Source organism: Cricetulus griseus, assembly GCF_003668045.3.
Source record: "Cricetulus griseus strain 17A/GY chromosome 1 unlocalized genomic scaffold, alternate assembly CriGri-PICRH-1.0 chr1_0, whole genome shotgun sequence".
NCBI classification, from domain to species: Eukaryota; Metazoa; Chordata; class Mammalia; order Rodentia; family Cricetidae; genus Cricetulus; species Cricetulus griseus.
The window spans coordinates 133,754,836-133,773,784 of record NW_023276806.1 but is presented as its reverse complement, the minus strand read 5'-3'; the positions used below and the strand labels follow the sequence as shown (position 1 = coordinate 133,773,784).

The window sequence follows — 18,949 nt, the reverse complement described above, 5'->3', positions numbered from 1 at the left end:
TCCCTTTCACTAATCCATCCTACAACTTTGTTAGTGCCAGGATGCCCTGTGTGGCTGATTTGCTTAGCTAAAGAGGCTGCATCCTTGTAACTGGAGATGGGCCATGAACGAAAAGGTCAGCTTATGCGGGTGTCGATAATTTAAAAATTCTTGAAGGTCTTCTTTGTAGTTCTAGCTGCTGCTTTTCATTTGAATCTGTGACACACCACATTTCTTGTGTTATATAAAAAATATAAAAATCAGGGAGATCGGCTCTGAAGTGCACTGGAGTTTATATTTTCCAACTGAGGGTGATAAATATGACTTTTGTAAAAGCGTTTGGGGGAAAGCAGCTAAGAAATTGAGTCATTATGGGATTATGGAACAGAGTTTGCTGAATTAAAGATCTGAGACTAATAATCTTCCTTTTCACAAGGATTTGAGGGAAGGAAATATCAAAATGTAGTCAAGTTGCAATAAATCATTTCGGTAATATAAAAATGAAGATCTAATCATGCAGTCTGGTGTTTTTTTTGGTCTTTTTCATTGACATGTGAGTATGTAAAGGGCATTTAAATATTTTTTAAAGTGCCTTTTAATATTGTGAGGATAGTAATGTTTTATCTGATACTTTTCTGGCTACACAAATTAAACAATTCCATGGAAAGAAAGGATACATAATCTTTATTTGAAAGAGGAATTCTGTTTTTACTTTTCATTAATTTTAATAATTCTTTCCTTCTGAAGAAATTGCTGTCCCAGGTGACAGGGAAATGTAATGTTCTGCCACTTTCTAGATCACATCTTTGGCAGTAATTGTAGCCAGCTATGTTACAAAGTGGCATTGTTCTGGAGGTGTTAGATATATTCTATAATTGGTGTGCAAGAATAGCTTGATCTCTCCTTTTGTCATCTTGTGTGATAATAAAGTAGATCATGGTGTAGCTGTTATTTTTGATGTGAAGTAGCCTATTGCAGAAATTATAATTCTGAGTCTACCCCCATTAATAAGTAGCTAACATGCATGTATACTAGGGTCTGGAGAGATGACTCAGCCATTCAGGGCACTTGGTGCTCTTGCAAATGTACCTGGTTCTGTCCCCAGCTTCCACAATGGTGGTTTACAACTGTCTCTAACTGTGGGCATACAGGTACTATGCATACATATATGCAGGCAAACTCATATATGCAAAAGAAGAGTAAATGATATTTTAAAATCATTTAAAAAACACACTAATCTACAGTCAGAAGTTTTATCTTCTTTTATCATACAATTCTTTGTAAATACAAAGGCATGATTTTAAAACTTGGCTCCACCTGTTCATCTAGTCTTCTGGTGATATGGAGACCTGTGGCATCCGTGCCCACGACTAAGTCTAATGGAACCTCCACTTGGGACCGTGCCATGACTAAGTCCGAGTATCAGGCAAAAGCAGATTTAGTTAAAAGCAGAGACCTCTGGCCTCTCGTGCTATGTGCATCTGTCTGACTTTATTCGTCTCCCTTATTTCAGGGGGAGAGCAGCCTTATATACACTCACAGCACAGTGGAAAAACTCCAGGTGCAAGAGCTTGTGGAGCAAGGCTGGGGCTGAAGTCAGGACTAGAGAACAGGACGCACCTGTCAATGTTGGGCTGGAGCCCAACAGAGACCCACTAAGAATAGACACAAGAATAGTTTTACTAAATTATTTTCTGGGCTGCACTTAGAGTCTGTCACTTAAGTCAGTCTCAATGCTGACTTTGCAAAACTAGCTTGATTTGGAGTCTTCAGTTGTACGTTTTCAACATTGTTTTGAAATCTTCCTTGGTTAAAATATGCAGGAAGGTAGGAGCAAGAGTCTCTCCACTAAGGCCAGTGATTACATGTTGAACTTCTGCCTGCAGCATGAATTTTGAAATTCTTGTTGCTGTTTATTCCTCACACAAATGTCGCCGACATTTGACTGCTGCTAGATGCTCAGATTCTTCCTGAATATGAGATGTTTCATCATAATGAGCTCTTTTCAAGAAAAATACACAAGTTTTATATTGCACTCTGATTTCATACCAAGCTTGAACTTATCATAAAAACAGCTTGTAGGAAGTGCTTGTACCATGACCGAGTTTTGGACTGAGCTCCTTGGAGGAAAAAATGGGCTCTACAAATTTTGATCTCAAGGGAACTTAGTGTTAAAATATAGCAACATTAGATATGCATTTAGTTATGCATGCACAGAACTTCATATTGTTATTCAAAACAGTAAAAATTAATATTAATGATTTAGCAAAACCAAGAACAGAAATTGGATCTCTAGTTTATAAAATGGTATAAAATCCACAGAAAGTGCAGCAATGAAGTCGTGAATAGTATTTCTACAATGAAAACTTCTTGGAAGTTTTGTGAATTAGATGGAAGTCACACAAATTGACCATTTTGTTACAAATGGGTTAACATCTAATGAACCAGCCTGTGCCTTACTATTTATTAGGAATATAATTTAATCACATGAGCAACTTTTATTCTATAGTTATATGTGACACAAATGGGATATTTAATATTACTAAATAGAAACATAGTTACATTTGAGCAATTATTTTGAGACTTTGCATAGCCACTGTTAAATTTATTGAAGCCAAATTAAAAAAAAATCCTACAGTTTTGAGTGGGTACACATGCAGGCACGAGTGTGTGGCCCCTCCTCCTCACTTTTTTATTCTACTTTTATTGTTTTGTCTCCCAAGCTAGCTCTTTAATTCCCCATTTTTTCTCTTTCACTTTTGATATGTGGTTTTATTAATTATTTGGGAACACCACACAATGCACCCCATCACAATTCCTCTCTGGTTCACCCTCCTACCCTTGTGCCCTCCCCCTCAAAAGGAAAAAAAGCCACCAACTCCAGTCTGTGTTGCCCACACTCACTGGCGCATGGTTAAACACCCAGCGGACAGCCCCTTAGAGATAACTGAGCCCTTCCCCACCAAAAGCCATCCACTGTGAAGAACTGCATTTCAGCATCTTTATCACAGCCACTTTATTATCACTGTGGCAATGTGGACCAGCCAAAGGACTTCCTGTCGCAGCATGGCTTCCAGTGGCAACATGGTGTCAGCACTGGCAGACCACAAGCATCAGCATGGCTTCTGGCTGCAGCCCGGGTCCTGGATATCAACATGGCCTCGGGAGCTACGGGGGCAGAATTCTCCCTCTGGTTGCTGTACACCGCCCACTCCTCTGAAACAGCTGCCCTGCTGGCCACTAGGCATGACCATCATGCTTGCCGCATTGCAAGCATGTTGCTCTCCTCTTCCCAGCAATGCGAGCGAGCAGCCTGAGCTGCAGCAGAGGTGACTCCACCAATGGGACGAGGCGGGCCAGTGGTGGCCAGAACCTTTATGCAGGTGAAGAACCAGCCCTAGTTGGCAACTACATGCCCCTTTGCAGCCACTTCTTGCCTCCTTGTGCCACCGCCTTCCCCCAAAGCCTCTTTGGGTCTCTCATCGGCCTCTTGGGTGCCTGTAGCAGCCACTATCTCGAATCTCTCCTGAATTCCCTCTTAATGTTGACTGAGAATGTTAATGAGGAAGCATGGATAAGTTGTCTATTGTCTCCCAATTATCATTTACATTAACACAAACTACTTTATTTATTACACAGTGTGGCAAAATAATTATTTTTATCTGTATTCCAAAAGCTTAGAAAATATGTGTTCCTCACCAGTAAGAATGATGTTCCCAAGTGTTAAATGAGGTTTTTAGTAAACTCCGAAAAGAGCATGACTCCCGAACTCATGCTCAGGTTAAAACCTTCAGTCACTTGTTGGTTACTTGATGTAACCAAAACAAACACACAAACAAACAAACAAACATACAAACAACAACAAAAAGGAAAACAAATGCCTTGTCCCTGAGCCTTAGTTCTGCCATCTCTAAAATGAGGTCACACAATTATGCAATTGGTGTAAAAAGTGTGTTAATGTTAAGTACCTGCCGCTGTCGCTGTCTCAGGAGCAGAGTGACAGCAATAATAGCCCTTATCGTTTTTTTTTTTTTTTTTTTTTTTTTTTTTTCTAGGAAGGTAGTTCTCTTTTCCTGCTCATACAAGTTAAATGTGGTGTGTGTGTGTGTTTGTGTGTGTGTCTAGACAGTTTCCACAAAACAACTGGCCCTATTATTGTTACAAAGGAATATTCTTTTTTTCCTCCATTTTTTAAATTTGAATTAGAAACAAGATTGTTTTACATGTCAATCCCAGTTCCTTCTCCCTCCCCTCTTTCCCTGCCTCCCCAGCTAATACCCTGCCCATCCCATACCCTTTTTGCTCTTCAGGGAGGGTGAGGCCTTCCATGGGGGTTCTTCAAGGTCTGTCATAGCATTTGAGATAGGGCCTAGGCCCACCCCCTTGTATCTAGGCTCAGGGAGTATCCCTCTATGTGGGATGGGCTCCCAAATTCCATTCCTATGCTAGGGATAAATACTGATCTACTACAAGAGTCCCCATAGAGACTGAGACCCACATTCATGATGTCTGGACCAGTCCCATGCTGGTTTCCCAGCTATCAGTCTGGGGACCAAGAACTCCCTCTTGTTCAGGTCAGCAGTTTCTGTAGGTTTCACCAGCTTGCTCTGGACCCCTTTGCTCATCACTGGTCCTTCTCTGCAACTGGATTCCAGTTCAGTTCAGTGTTAACTGTGGGTGTCTGCTTCTATTCCACCAGCTGCTGGATGAAGGCTGGCATATAAGATGGCATATAAGTCAGTCATCTATCTCATTATCAGGGGAGGGCATTTAAGGTAGCCTCTTCTTTGTTGCTTAGATTGTTAGTTGGTGTCATCTTTGTAGCTCTCCAGACATTTCCCTAGTGCCTGATTTCTCTGTAAATCTATAATGCCTTGCTCTATTATGGTATCTCTTATCTTGCTCTCCTCTATTCTTCCCCCAACTCAACCTTCCTGCTCCCTCATGTTCTCCTCATCCCTCCTCTTCTCCCCTTCTCATTCTCCTATTTATAATTGGATTAATTTCTCAGATCATGTCAGGCACAACAAATTTTGCTCTTACATGTTTTGACCACCCGAACTCTGTATTTTGGACATCTTTATTAACCATGGTATGTGACAGATCAAAATAACTGGTGGTTATCTGTATGCTAATAACTCACTTTGTAAATAGCACTGACTGAGTAAAGAGAAAAATATGATTTAGTTAATAGTGAGGACACACGCCGTAGTGCCTGTCCAGCTGCTTTTCTGTCAAAGTCCCCTTTTTGGTGCCGTATATTGAGCATCTGCTATTGCCATAGACAGTTCCCAGGGCTGCTGAGTAAAGGCTAAATCAAACTGGAAATGTAATACAGATGTCTGTTTCCTTGGACAAACTTTAGTAGCTAAGTGAACAAGAATTTGATAAGAAGCTCCAGTTCCTGAATTTATTCATAGCGCAAAGTAGATATGTAAAATAACCAATTACTATAATCATTGGTTTATATTAGCACCCAGAATTATAAGATTTTTTTTTTAGGTGTAAAGATTAGGGGAATTTTTAACAGTAAGAAGTTATAACTGGCTTTGCCTGTCTTCAAGTAGCTATCATGTATGAAAACACTAACATGTCTAAATAATGCTAGCTTTCCAAAGCAAAGATGCAAATGTACTCAGAAATTACAGAAAACAGCTTTAAATTTGCCTTCTCATGTTGAATTAGTGGAAAAGAGTTGAGTCACAAAAGCGAATTAACCCAGAGTGATAGAATACCTCCAAGTAAAAACCCAGCGAAAAAAATTAATGCATTGCTAATGCATTTTTGCATTTTAATACATAAATTAATTTTCCCTTACCAGAGTTTTTATAAAAAAATACACATTTGGGCCATACAATGGGAAGTGAATATAACACAGCTGACAAAGTTATTGTTAGTTTTTTGTCTTATTGTATCCCAACAAAATGCTCCACCCTAATCTCTGTATTTAGAAGTTTATTTCTTGCTTTGAGACTCCAATTTCACTCACATATAGCGGCATGTTCTAGATGATTCTTTGTTTTTAGTCTGGTCAATGTTGATGCTTACCTACCACCATGAAGCCAAGCAACCAGGCCTGTGTGTTGCTGGGACAGAGCCCTGCAGATGTCTCTGTTCTAACCACGCCAACCTGTGGCTGCTCTTCCTTAGCAAAGATGTGATCAAGGAGAAGAACATTCAGACAGAAGGAGATATTCCTGGGTTGCCTAATCAAGGGAAAGTAAAATGCCCTTTCTCTCTGGGTCATAGATGTAAGGCAGAGAGGAAGTAAAGAATGAAATGCGAGAGCAACTCCATCCTGCTGCTGGCTTTGAAAGACAGGAGAAGGGCCCTGAGTTGGGAAATAGGTGACCTTTAAAAGCAGGTGTTTAGCATTTAGCTAGCAGGAAAATGGAGACGTCTGTTGTTTACCTGGAAGAAACTTAGCTTTTTTTTTTTTTTTTTTTTTTTTTGCAGGGGAGGTGGGGCGGGTCAACACACACGAGGAACAAAAAAAGAAAAACGAAACAACAACAACAAAACTGTATTTTTTACCTGAGGCTGCAGAAGGAGTATAGCATGCTAGGGTCTCTTGTTTTCAGCTTAATGAGACTTTGTGTGTTTAACCTTGAGAATTATAAGAGAAATAAATTAAAGCTGCTTTTTAACAATTTGGACAGATTCATCTCTGCATGTCATCTCAGATTAGGGCAAAGGGGTATTCTGATTAGGGTTAATCTCAGGTTTTATTGGACAAAAATGTCTTGGAAGTCACACTGGGCAATGACTGCTCAGCTGTCTATGGTGGACCATGAGGAAGTTTTCAGATCATATACTGTGATATTGTTATGTCCAAATTCTGAACCCCCAAATCACAAAGAGCCCATTTTGATGCAAAAGCAGAGATCTTATAGGGCAGCGTAAGGGAGTGTCTTGGGGTACTCAACAGTCTCAGGATTGGTGTGCCTCCAGGCTTGGATGACCTGCCTTGTGTTGATTGGTCAACTGGTTGTTATGGTCCATAGGCCCACCCAGGGCAGTTGCTATGTTCTGCACATCACTGTTATGCACTCATATGTAAAGCACACCCAGAGACATAAAGCACAGCCCCGCCAGCTAACTTCTGATCTGTTCTTTGCCACTAGGCGGGCATGTGACCTCCTAGTGACCAAGGCAAGGTCAGGCAAGCATGTGTTAGCCTGTCATGGCTGCCAAAATAGGGGTGGTGGTGGTCCCTTTAATATGAACTCGGCTTGCCATTGTAAATTTTGGCCTTTCCCATTATGGCCCTCATGTGCTGGACTAGACTGTACATAGATTTCCAGCATGCCTTGTCTTTCTGATCTAAAATCTAAGAGTTAAAATAGTCCTTCCAAACTCCTTTGCACTTTCCTTGCAGGCATACTTTAAAAAATGTTTTTAATAGTAAAAGAGTTGCATCCCTCTCCCCACTCCAGCTTCCTAGGTACCTTCCCTCTAACAACTCTCATGCTGTCTCCCCACTCTCAAGTTGATAACCTGCTTTTTTTGATTGTTTTTGTTACATATATGTATATATGTGTATGCACAAATGTATAAATATAACTTGCCGAGTGCATTTTTGTTGTTGTGTGTATATAGTTTCAGGTCTAACCACTCTGTGTTGGACTATCAATAAGTGGGCTTATCCCCAGGACAGACCAATTCTCCTTTTTCCAGAAGTCATTAGTTTCCTTTAATTCATTGTCTAGGGTGGGATCCTGCAAAATAGCTCACTTCCACATTAATGTGTCCATTTATATCGCCATTATCAGCATAGCAAGATGTATGCAAAGCTTTGATAAATTGTACTTGCATGACAGTGACAACTGGCAGCTGTCCAACTGGACTCAAGGTCCATTCAACAGGAGGGAAATGATGCTTGGTACTGGAAACCTAGCCAACTTTCTGAAGGTAGTGCAATCCCGGGCATTAGGAAGGGGTTGACCACTGCTGCTTTGTTAGACCTGTATCATTCCTTAATACATTCTAAATTTTATTCTTATACCCATAGATAAGTGTAGCTCTAACTCCTCATCAAAGAAACCCCTCTTTACAGCAAATGGAGACCATCACAGAAAGCCACAACTGGTCATAAGGGATCATGGGGAGTCTAGCCCCAATGGATACAACTACAAAACAGACATTAAGTCTATGGCTCAGGAGACATCACAGAAGATGGGGCGGAAGATCATAAGAGCCAGAGTGGTAGGAAGTATGGAGTGAAACAGTCTCTCCTGGAAATGGCTGCGTAAACAACCCTGGAAGAGTGGCATACATTTTCATTTTGACCCTTGGGTTCTTATTCTGAAAATGATAAAGGTGAAGCAGGAAACAAATATTATGGCAACTATTACTTCAAGAAAAGGCTGAGAGATAAAGATAGCAATATTCTTCAAAAAAGTCTTAAAAGGTTATGTTATACACTGAAGAAAAGAAAGCCCCAATCTCTTGTTAGGTGACACTGAAAACCTGTCTTTTATATTATTCTATCTTACTTCTTTTTCTGTCTCCATCCAGATACAAGGTGTACCTCAGGAAGGCAGACTATGCCATTAACAAATTTAGCAAGCATTTTAAGATAGATTTGATATTAAAAATGAAAGTTCAATATGATGACCAACATAGCACAAAAATCTACAGGTGCAGCAGTGGCACTTATATCCTGGAAGTAACCAAATGCTGTCTAATTTGACTAGATGGTAAGTCATATCTGGTCCTGGAAACTTAGCCAACCACCTGAGGATAGTGAGGTCATGGATCTTAGGGGAGGACCCATTACTGTTGCTTTGCTACACCAGTATAGTTCCTAACTACCATATAAATATTGACCTTTATACCCTTGGATAAGGGTAGCTCTCACCTCTCATCAAACTTCCTTTGAAGTAGATGGAGATCATTACAGAAAACCACAACTGGTTAAAAGATGAGAACAACTGGTTGTGTGGTACCCAGCCCCGGTTGATCTACCCACACAAAGGTAGAAAGACTGTAAGAGCCGGAGGACCAGGAAGTCTTCTATGATGGGGAATGGTCTTCTGTATATGCTTGATGAATAAGACAGTTAGCCAATAGGGTAGCAAGATAGGTGGAATTAGGAGATGAGGAGGATTCTGGGAAATGTAAGTAGAGTCAGTCATCATGTAGAATGCCAGAGGAGTAACAGGTTTGGACCCTTTCTCCGGTAAGAGAAGACTATGTGGAAATACATGGATTCATAGAAATGCATTAGTAGTTATGGGTTAATAATTAAAAAAGAGCTATCCAATAAAAAGCCCCAGTTGCTGGCCAACAGCTTTAAACTACACAGCATCTGTGTGCTTCTTTGGGGTAGAGAAGTGCAGGGGGACCTGCCGGGCCAGATTCATGTAACACTTTTATGAGGTTGTGTCTCCTAGAGATGATAGAGAAGTCTCACCCATGATTCCTTAAGCAACATGGCTGCCTAAACAAAACCTGAAACAGCACAACATGCATGGAGAGGCTAACACAGAAAGGGGAAATCTCTCACGGCTCCACCCATAGACAAATAACTATGGGCTGCATTGCAAGGATCTGGTGGTGACCTCTGCAGGAAGAACCAGAGATCTATGACTGGAAGGTGGAAAATAACTGGATGTTGTTGTTACTCAACTGATGTTGCTTTCTGTTGCTTTGGTAAAGCCCTGACAAAATCAACTTTGGGGAGAAAGAGTATATTTCTTCCTACATTTTATCATCAATCATCAAGGGAAGCCAGGAATTTATTCAGAACGGGCCTCCCTGCATCAAGATTTTCTTCATATGGGATGGTTTTTCTCTGCTTTTTACTGACTTTTCACATGTTGAAACAGGGAGGAAGCTCTCTGAGGCCTCTTTGATAAAGACATTATACATGGAGTTCTACCCTTACAGCCTAGTCACATACCATACCCACTATCTTCTAATGCCATCACGTTATCCTTAATATTTGACATGAATTTTGGACGTATAAAATATTCAGTCTCTATTAGTAGCTCTAGAAGCATAGCAGAATACTTTTTGCTTCTTAATTGAATTTGGAAGAGATAAATACCATATTGAAATATAAGGTTGTGACTTCAAGCATTGCCTGTTTTTGTTTGTAAAGTTTTATTGGAACATAGCATGCTTATTTGTTCATGATTGTTCATTATTACTTTTTTATTACAAGGGCAAACAGAGATGTAAGTGTCTACAAAGACATATACAGATGGCAGAGCCTAAAATATTTAATATTGCCCCTGATGGAAGGTGTATGCTGACAATATTTTCAAGTTTTTTCCCATGATATTATATGTGAGTGTATGTGGATACATTTGGGTATTGCAGTATGAAATTAAATATTTTAAAAAGCCATAAAATAATTGCTAAATGATTTAAGAATATGAAAAAGATATGTTTAAGATTTGTGATTGGTAAATTCATCTTCTATTGCTTCACTACAACTGTTTTCAGAATGGATTGCTTTTCTATTGAATTAAATTACCTTTCTTTTTTTTTTTAATGGCAATCCAGTTCTTACCAATTGGATAAGTGTGTCATGCATTGATGAAAATTAGAATATAAAGAGTTTCTAGTTTTCTTCTTGTGTTTCACATTGTTTTGCTAGTGAGAATTAGTAGAGACTGGTTTACTCCTTTCTTGGGGACTTTAGTTAGACCTACATTATGATCTATCAGCTGGATATGGTTTTAGTTATTCGGTGTCTATGACATTCACCCTGCCATGCAGATGCTTTGTGTTATGACAGCCGCTAATAGTATAAAATGAAACAGTGGCTGACAGAGAGACATTCCATTAGCATAATCAGTTCATTTTAAAGGAATGGGTAGAGAATTATTATCAATATTAATTAATTTGTTTGTTATGTGTATGTGTGAGTACTTGCATGTATGTCTGTGTACTGCATGCATTCAGTGCCCATGGAGGCCAGACAATGAGTATTAGATGGTTGTGAGCTGCTATGTGAGTGCTGGTAGTTCAGTCTCGGTCCTCTGGAGGAGCAACCAGTGCTCTTAGCCCCTATTATTAAAGGTTTATTTTGCCTCAGGGTTTCAGGGCTCAGTGCATGGTAAAGGGAAAGGCATTGTGACTGGAAGCTCCTTGCTTGCTTGTATCTAGATGGTTTAGGTATTATAGGAGAGAGAGATAAATTCTAGTGGTCAGTGGATTTCTTCTTTTTCACATTTTAATTCAGTCTGCACCACCTACATTCAGGGGACATCTTTCATTCTTATTCAAGCCATGCTGGAAATACCCTCACAGGTGAGAATTATTTATTTATTTTTTTAAAGAATGTGGTTTAATTGAAAACTGTCAGTAGGCTCAGAAATATGTCACTATGGGATAGTAGCACACGTTGCTGCCTATGAATGACTTGTGCATTTGTTTTAGAAATTTAATTCATATAATGTTTACAGAACTCCTTTTGTAACTTCCAGATTTTGTAAAACATTCTGCTTGTATCTACAAGATGCAATTCCAGAGTCTCTGCTGTGGGGACAGGCATGGGGAGAGGCAGTATCTCATGATACCTTTAGGTCACTTCGACATGGGCCACAGGTTACTCCTGAGGTCCACTTATGAGCAGAGATAACATTACTCCCACTCACATTGAAGTGATTGATTTGCTTTTAAAAATTAAGCTATTTTCTAGCTTTCTTTCTTTTCTTTTCTTTCTTTCTTTCCTTCTTTCTTTCTTTTTTTTTTTACTGAGAACTTCAAGTTAGTCTCCTATTAGAATAGGGATGCTATGCAGTCTTGGCTTTTTATAAGGACCAAGTTTCATCATTATCTAAAGAGAAATATGCAAAATACCTGGTCTTTTTTTGTTTTTGTTTTTTTGAGACAGGGTTTCTCTGTGTAGCTTTAGAGCCTATTCTGGCACTCCCTCTGGAGACCAGGCTGGCCTCGAACTCACAGAGATCCACCTGCCTCTGCCTCCCGAGTGCTGGGATTAAAGGTGTGAGCCACCAATGCCCGGCTACCTGGTCTTGTTAAGAGTGCAATATTTTTATGTAAAAATGAAAATTCATTGGGGGGTATTTATTGAGCATGAAACCTAGTATGTATATTGTGGAAACACTTTGTAATATGCATTTTGCAGCACACATCCCTAGAAGTTATCACATGCTGTTACCTTATACACGCTGCCACTTCAGTTTGGAAATAAACTTGCTAAAAATAGACTTAACAAAAGAATATGGCTTAAATATATCGGTTTCATTTAATACATTTAATCACTTACTGCAGCCATTCATCATGCTCTTTTAAGGTTACAGTATCTCTTACTGCTGGATGGCATTTTATGTGTGGCTGGTACTATGTGATATGACTTTGATGATCACATGATGGCATCTGTCACTGCATTTCTATGTTTTCATGAACAGTGACAAGTGTGGGTATTTCCTGGCTCGCCATGGGATGTAAGTAAGTAAATTGGAGTACCAAGCAATGAGAAATTACACAATTAAAAACATTTCTTCAGTAGTTTTGAACTATTTTCCCACCATTATTACTCTTAACAGAAGCTCACTTCAAATACTGTTTGGGAAGTATTCATCTCAATAATGCTTCTCACACCTTACCTCGTGACACCTCTCGAGGCACTTTGCTTGATTCTGTTTATCGTCAGTGCTAGTATTCAGGCATCTGTACTGGCCTGTCTTTGGGGTTCTGACAGGGTATTCCCTCAGCTGCAGCCACTAAGAGCACCACCTGTGCATATTCACTATGTTCCCTTTTAAAAGGGCCCTGCCCACCTCCCTCTTTCTCCCTCTCTTTGGCACCCTCTCTCCTTCTGTCTCTCCCCTTCTTTCCTTTCTCTTCTCTCCTGCTGCTCCTGTCTCCTGATATCAACCTCCCTCCTTCCTTTTCCTCCTTTTATGATCCCTTTCCCTAATAAAAAAAAAAACCCTGTTTGAACCCTGTCACATGGTATCTTTCTCTCACCCACCACTTTTTTTTTTTAATTGCAACAGTCAGGACCCAGCTTGGAGACAGGCTACAGATAAGAAGCAGGGCTATGGGTAATGTGATTGTCATTCTTGACCATAAATGTAGATACCTGGTTATAGATCTGGATAAAGTCAGGACTCAGGGGAAAAAGGAGGTGGAGTTTGGTCAAATCTATACACCTCACTGAGCTGAAGATCCAGAGTCAAGGATTGCTGAATGGTAATGTGGTAATTAGACACCTAGCTGTCAGAGAGCATGGGACTGAAATAATGGAGCAAAAGCAATAGCTGATTTAGAAAAATAATTTAGCCACAGCATGGATACTGTTAAGGTACGTTCCTTGGAGACAGTGAACTTCCAGATTTGACAGTGTTGGCAGTTAGGAAATCTTGGAGATGGGAAATGTCTTTGTGCTGGGTAATTTTATGTCAACGTGACACAAGCTGAAGTCATCTAAGAGTAGGAAACTCAATTAAAAAATGTCTCCATAGGGTCTGGCTGTAGGCAAGCCTGTAGGACATTTTTTTGATCAGTGATTGATGGGGAGGGGAGGGCCCACTGTAGAGCTGGTAGTGCCATCCCTGGACTGATGGTCCTGGGTTCTATAAGGAAGTAGGCTGAGGAAGCCATGATAGGTAAGCCAGTAAATGACATTCCTCCATGGCTTTTGCATCAACTCATGTGTCCAGGTTTCTACTGCTTGAGTTCCTGTCCTGACTGCTTTTGATTATGGCAATAATGATGAACTGCAATAGAGAAGTGTCAGCCAAATAAACCCTTACCTACCCAAGTTGCTGTGGTCATGGTGCTTTGTTGTAGCAATAGAAACCCTAACTAAGACAGTCTTCATCAGTGTTTCACACAGGGGTAAAATGAACATTTAGAGTAGTGGTGTGCTGGGACCAGCTCCTTAAAACAAGCCAAAACCTCAGAGTTGTATTGTGTGTCAATTTCTGTAGTGTTAACCCTCCCACCATGGCTGATGGAAGTGACTAGCCTGCCAAGACTTGCAGGGTTGGGAAGGAATGAGCTAAATGTTAAATATACTCCAAGAGCCAGCATGAGCCAGCATAAGCCAGCATGAGCCAGCATGAGCCAGTCTCCTGCAGCTAGTTGGAAGCAACTTTGATTCTTAGTTGCCAAAAACTACATGAAGGTGTTTCCTGTTGTTAGCTAACGATATAGTGTGGTCATTGGTGTTTCACTTTCAGAAGGATGTAGAATTGTGTAAAATTTGTTATCCAGTTTTCATTCCTTTTAGTATTCGACACTTTGGCAAGAGAGGTAGCTGTAGTAATAGTAAGGAGATTTCAAAGTTCTCTTTCTGAAAGAGTAAGCCATTTTGAAGCCCCAGGAAACAGACAGTATTGGAAATGTGTCTACTGTACCCCAATGGGCTAACAATGCAGTTGTCCTTGGTCTGGCTTTCCACCTGTGAATCTGCATGCTTCCTGAGTCACGTATTTAAATGAATGATTCATCTTGAGTACTAAGGCAGCAATGTGCAGTATTTCCTAAGCTGTTTTTCTATTACAGGTAACAGGTGACTCTGGCTAGGAACAGAGTTGGCCTCCATGAATCTATTTCCTGGCAATAATCCTTGCTTTTTCATGTTGCTAAATGTCACTAATAATATACACATAATATAGTAACATATGTAAATATGAAATAATTTCATGTGAAAATCTGGTTCTTATAGCCTTAAATTTTTCTACATATGCCTTTCTAAATTATTTACTATTAAAGAAAATCCCTCCAGATAATATAAAAACATTCTTTTAGTAATATGCAAACAAGATTTATGTTTTCCTTCTACTTCTTCCTAAACTGAGCAGTTTGGCTTCTTTGCCTATTTTCAGCTGAAAATGTTTTAGTTAAAATATTCTTTGCTCTACTTGGTGTTGGCTTACTCCTTATATACTCTCCTCATATATCTCACACAAACTCATGGTCTCTGGTGATTCCTTCTGTCTCTACTTTTCTGGGTTCAGATGCTTGAATGGTTGCCACTGTCTAGCCATCTCCGGTGTTAGCAGTCACCCCTCATCATGTCACCTCTCATCCGTGGTACGTCAGGATACACCATCACAAATGAAAATATGATTGGATGAGGTGACTTGAGGCTGTCTCACTGGCATTTTTTGTGTCAACAATTTAATGCCTCTAAAGAATGTTGCATTTCTTTAGACAGGATCCTTATGTACAGTCCCATCCATGTTGACCTCAAACCTGCCTTTGTACCCTAGGCTGGCCTCAGACTTACCATTTTCTTGCTTCTGCTTTCCAAGTGCTGGGGTTGCAGGCAGATATGGCAAAATGTCTCAGTTTTCTTTATTCAGGATTTAGAGGATTGTCACAGAGCAGGGACTAGAGGGTGTTGTTAGCACTTTGCCAGTGTGTATGGCTCAGCCAGTGAATCCTCACCCACCTCTTTAGAAGGCATAGTCACAATAAGTTTCTGCTGGGGATGTGTTTCATGCCATAAACCTTACCCAAGCAAGCTTTCATATGTCTCTCCTTGAGAATAATTGTAAATACAATGTTCTCCATTTTGTTCTGTTTCTACTGACATTTTCCTGTTAACACGAGTAGCCACAGGTCTTGTCTGTCTCTTAAAATGCTCTGCCTGCTAATCTTTTGTCTATCATTTGGGGTAACACACTATTTTCTTTGGCCCATGAATGCCCAATGTGAGTGTAGTATCCCCACCTTGGACATGAATACTGTCATTTTCTACATAATGACATAATTACAGTAACACTTAGGTCATGGGATGGTCAAAACCATTTGCATCTCCATTTATTAACTCTATGGTCCAGAAAACTTGCATACTTGTTTTGCTCACACTAAGGCTTATAGCAAGGGGATGAAACTAATGGGAAGAAAAGAAGTAATAAGTTGATACAACAACATCACAATCAAAGGTTGAGTAGGAAGTAAAGTCAAAAGTCAATAAGGGAGGATCCAGAAATGTCAGAAATACCATTGAGAGCAAGCAGAGGGGCTGGAGTGATGGCTCAGTCGCTAAAGACTAGGCTCACAACCAGAACTATAAGAACAAGCAGAGTGTTAGTGAGGCTTTTAATTTCCAGCACACCATGGATAGCATTATTCTCTTATATCTACATTTTTCAAAACTTCACTCAGATATTTGAGAGATGATTTTTCCAAGAAGACAATTTCTGATACTCTTGAGGCATCATGACATGAAATTGAGGGATGAATAGGGGGATGAATATGATCAAAATGTGTTGCATGCACAAAGGAAATTGTCCGAGAATTAAGCAATGTTACCATTAATGATTTCATGGGAAGATCAGTTTTAGAGTCCACTTTTTGTACCACATGTCTGTTCTTTAAAGCAGGGATGTGTGTGATTGTGGTTTGCATTTCTCATGTGGCACTTGGGATCATGAGGAGGCCCTGTGGAGAGTTCTCAGACAGGAAATAGTTCCATATTTTCTAGTTTGATCTCCACTCATTCACATCCTGGCACTCCAGGAGGAAATGATTCCTGAAGGCTCCTACATTGGAAAAGAACAGATGGGTTTTATTATTTTAAAATCTCTCTTAGGTAGTAAAAGGACCAGTACTTTACATTTATGATTGTGTATACCTGAAGGAAAAGAATAATTTATTAACCATCATGTTGAATTATGTTTTCCTGTTTAGCAAGTACTCATAAAAATTCCAGCTAACACTTTGGATAAATATGTTTAAAAATGTACATTTGAAATTAAGTTAATGAACCTTAATAACATTCTGTGATCAAATAAACCACACACCTAATCAAATTTATTACTCATTATTTCTGAGGTTGTTTCCTTCTTTAGCTGCAGACGGGTAGTGGTAATAAATTTATATTATATAGAGACTTACCATATAAAATAATATTGCCAACATGATCTAACTTAATCATCACAGTGATCCTGGGACACAAGATGCACTGATAAATTATGGAAAAATTGAGGTCTAGGGGGGTTATAAATTGCCAAATATCATGTAGTTTATCAGCAGAGGATCTGAAATCTGTGCTTTCTGTGTGTGGCCTTCCTGTGTTTGTTGGGTTGTTCACTTTTGTTTTATAGATCTTATTACTACTGGACAGATATCAGAGCTGATAAAAATCTCTTGGTAAGCGTATGCTCATATTTATCAATGAGTCAGTGTACCTCAGTACCTTACCTAATTATCATAATTGTCATTTCCTTTCCTACTTTTAAGGCCTTCACTTCCCTGAGCACATTTCCTTTGTGTGTTAAAGAATAAAACATTTATCATTAAAGAACACCAGGGTTTCTGTTGCCAATGTATTGAAGTATAAGCATCGTCTAATGCATGGAGCAGCAGTTGGTTAGGTAACCATTAGACGGAGATGAACTTCTGCCCCTCATGGTGCTCCCCATTTGTCATTTGTGTACTGATCCTGTTGGATATATTTGTTGATTTTCCAGTGCCTAGGCTATTCAAGTAAAGTATATCAACATCAGTTTAAAGCACAATATGACTTCAAGTCTGTATAGCATGCCTTGTTGGAAGACATCTTTTTTTAATACTTACATGAGTATTGCTTTATGTTGGGTATGCTTTTCATGAATAGATGGTCGAACTGAAGGCACTGTTAACTTCATTTAAGATATTTTTACAATATACCAATGTCCAGAAGAAATGCGTTTGAAGGAAAACATTTTTTTTCTTTTTTTTCTTTTTCTTTTTTGGCCTTACTGGTTGAGGTGATTTATATCCCATACTAAATTAGGTTCTGCATATCTTTTTTTGTATAGTCAGTTGAGAGTGAAGATTGCAGAGTTTTAGCCTTTATAGTATATTTCTTTCCTCTTTAATCTTTGTTTCTGATCAGTGAGCTAAGAGCTTCCTAATTGGATAGCAATAAATCAATGCAGGGACTGACTTATCTTGATTCATTTTCTAGCTCATATATATACAAACACAGGAGCAGGTTGAATCTGGGGGGTCAAATACTATTAGAAACACTCTTAAGTGATCTGGATCGTGTCTTAATGTTTAAAGAGCAAACTGCAGAATTACTGCTTTTTGAATCTGTCATTAAAGCCGGGGCTGCTCAGGGGCTGCTCAGGGGCTGCTCAGGGGCTGCTCAGGGGCTGCTCAGGGGCTACCCTGGGACTGCCCAGGGGTGCTCTGAGGCTGCCCAAGGGTGCTCTGGCCTTTGTGATGCAGCGTAATTCAGGTCCCTTCATTTCTCTGGCTAGTTTTCTCCCTTTCTGATTCCACCATTCATCTTGTTTTCCCTCAGATTTTCTTTGGTCTCATTCTTCAGCTCTCTGCTAGCTGTCAGCTCTCCTGGTTTGGTTTTTCTGAGAACAGGCCATTTGACTCTTTCCTTCCTGTCATTGGTTGGCTGCATGCAGAGCTGGTTCGGGAAGCCTCCTTTTGCTTGTTATATATGTGTTGTGAATGATAAGGTTTCCCTCCCTCACATTGTTCTGGATAGACATTGTAATTTGACTGACTCTGGTGGGAGGAGAGGAAAACAGAAAAATGTCATTTCCATTTTCCACATGTCTTATTTCTCAATTCAAAAGGCAGGATCATTTAAAACAGCCTCAGGTCAGCATGTGGTACCTGGGCATTAGGTTCATATTTTCTAATAAATGACATGGCAGATGGGTCTGAAGCTTAATTCTGAAAGGATATAATCTTTATCCATAATGTATTTTGTTGGTTTTTGAATATTGTTGGCTTAAAGTTTCAAAATCTGCATAGCTCTGCAAGAAAAGGTCACATGGCTTGGTTGTAATTGAAGCATTTATTTGGGGAAGATTTTTTTGCATACCATATGGTGAGTTCTAGATTTGCTAATGAAAAGTTATTCCCAGGAGAGCCAGAGACTTAATAAATAAAGTCTTTGTTAGGTTTCCACCTAAAGCATATAGTATTTGGCGAATAACTAATACAGATAATTAGCAGATTAAGACACCGAGTGAGTCCAGGCATGAACAGCAGAGTGGAGAGGGATATTCTCAACATTAAAAAA

At 39.6% G+C, this 18,949-nt stretch overlaps 1 pseudogene; it reads left to right on the top strand.

Annotated features, from left to right (window-relative positions):
• Positions 1–3,045: 3,045 nt before the first annotated feature.
• LOC118239521 overlaps positions 3,046–18,949 on the top strand; it is a 167,176-nt pseudogene continuing 151,272 nt past the window's right edge.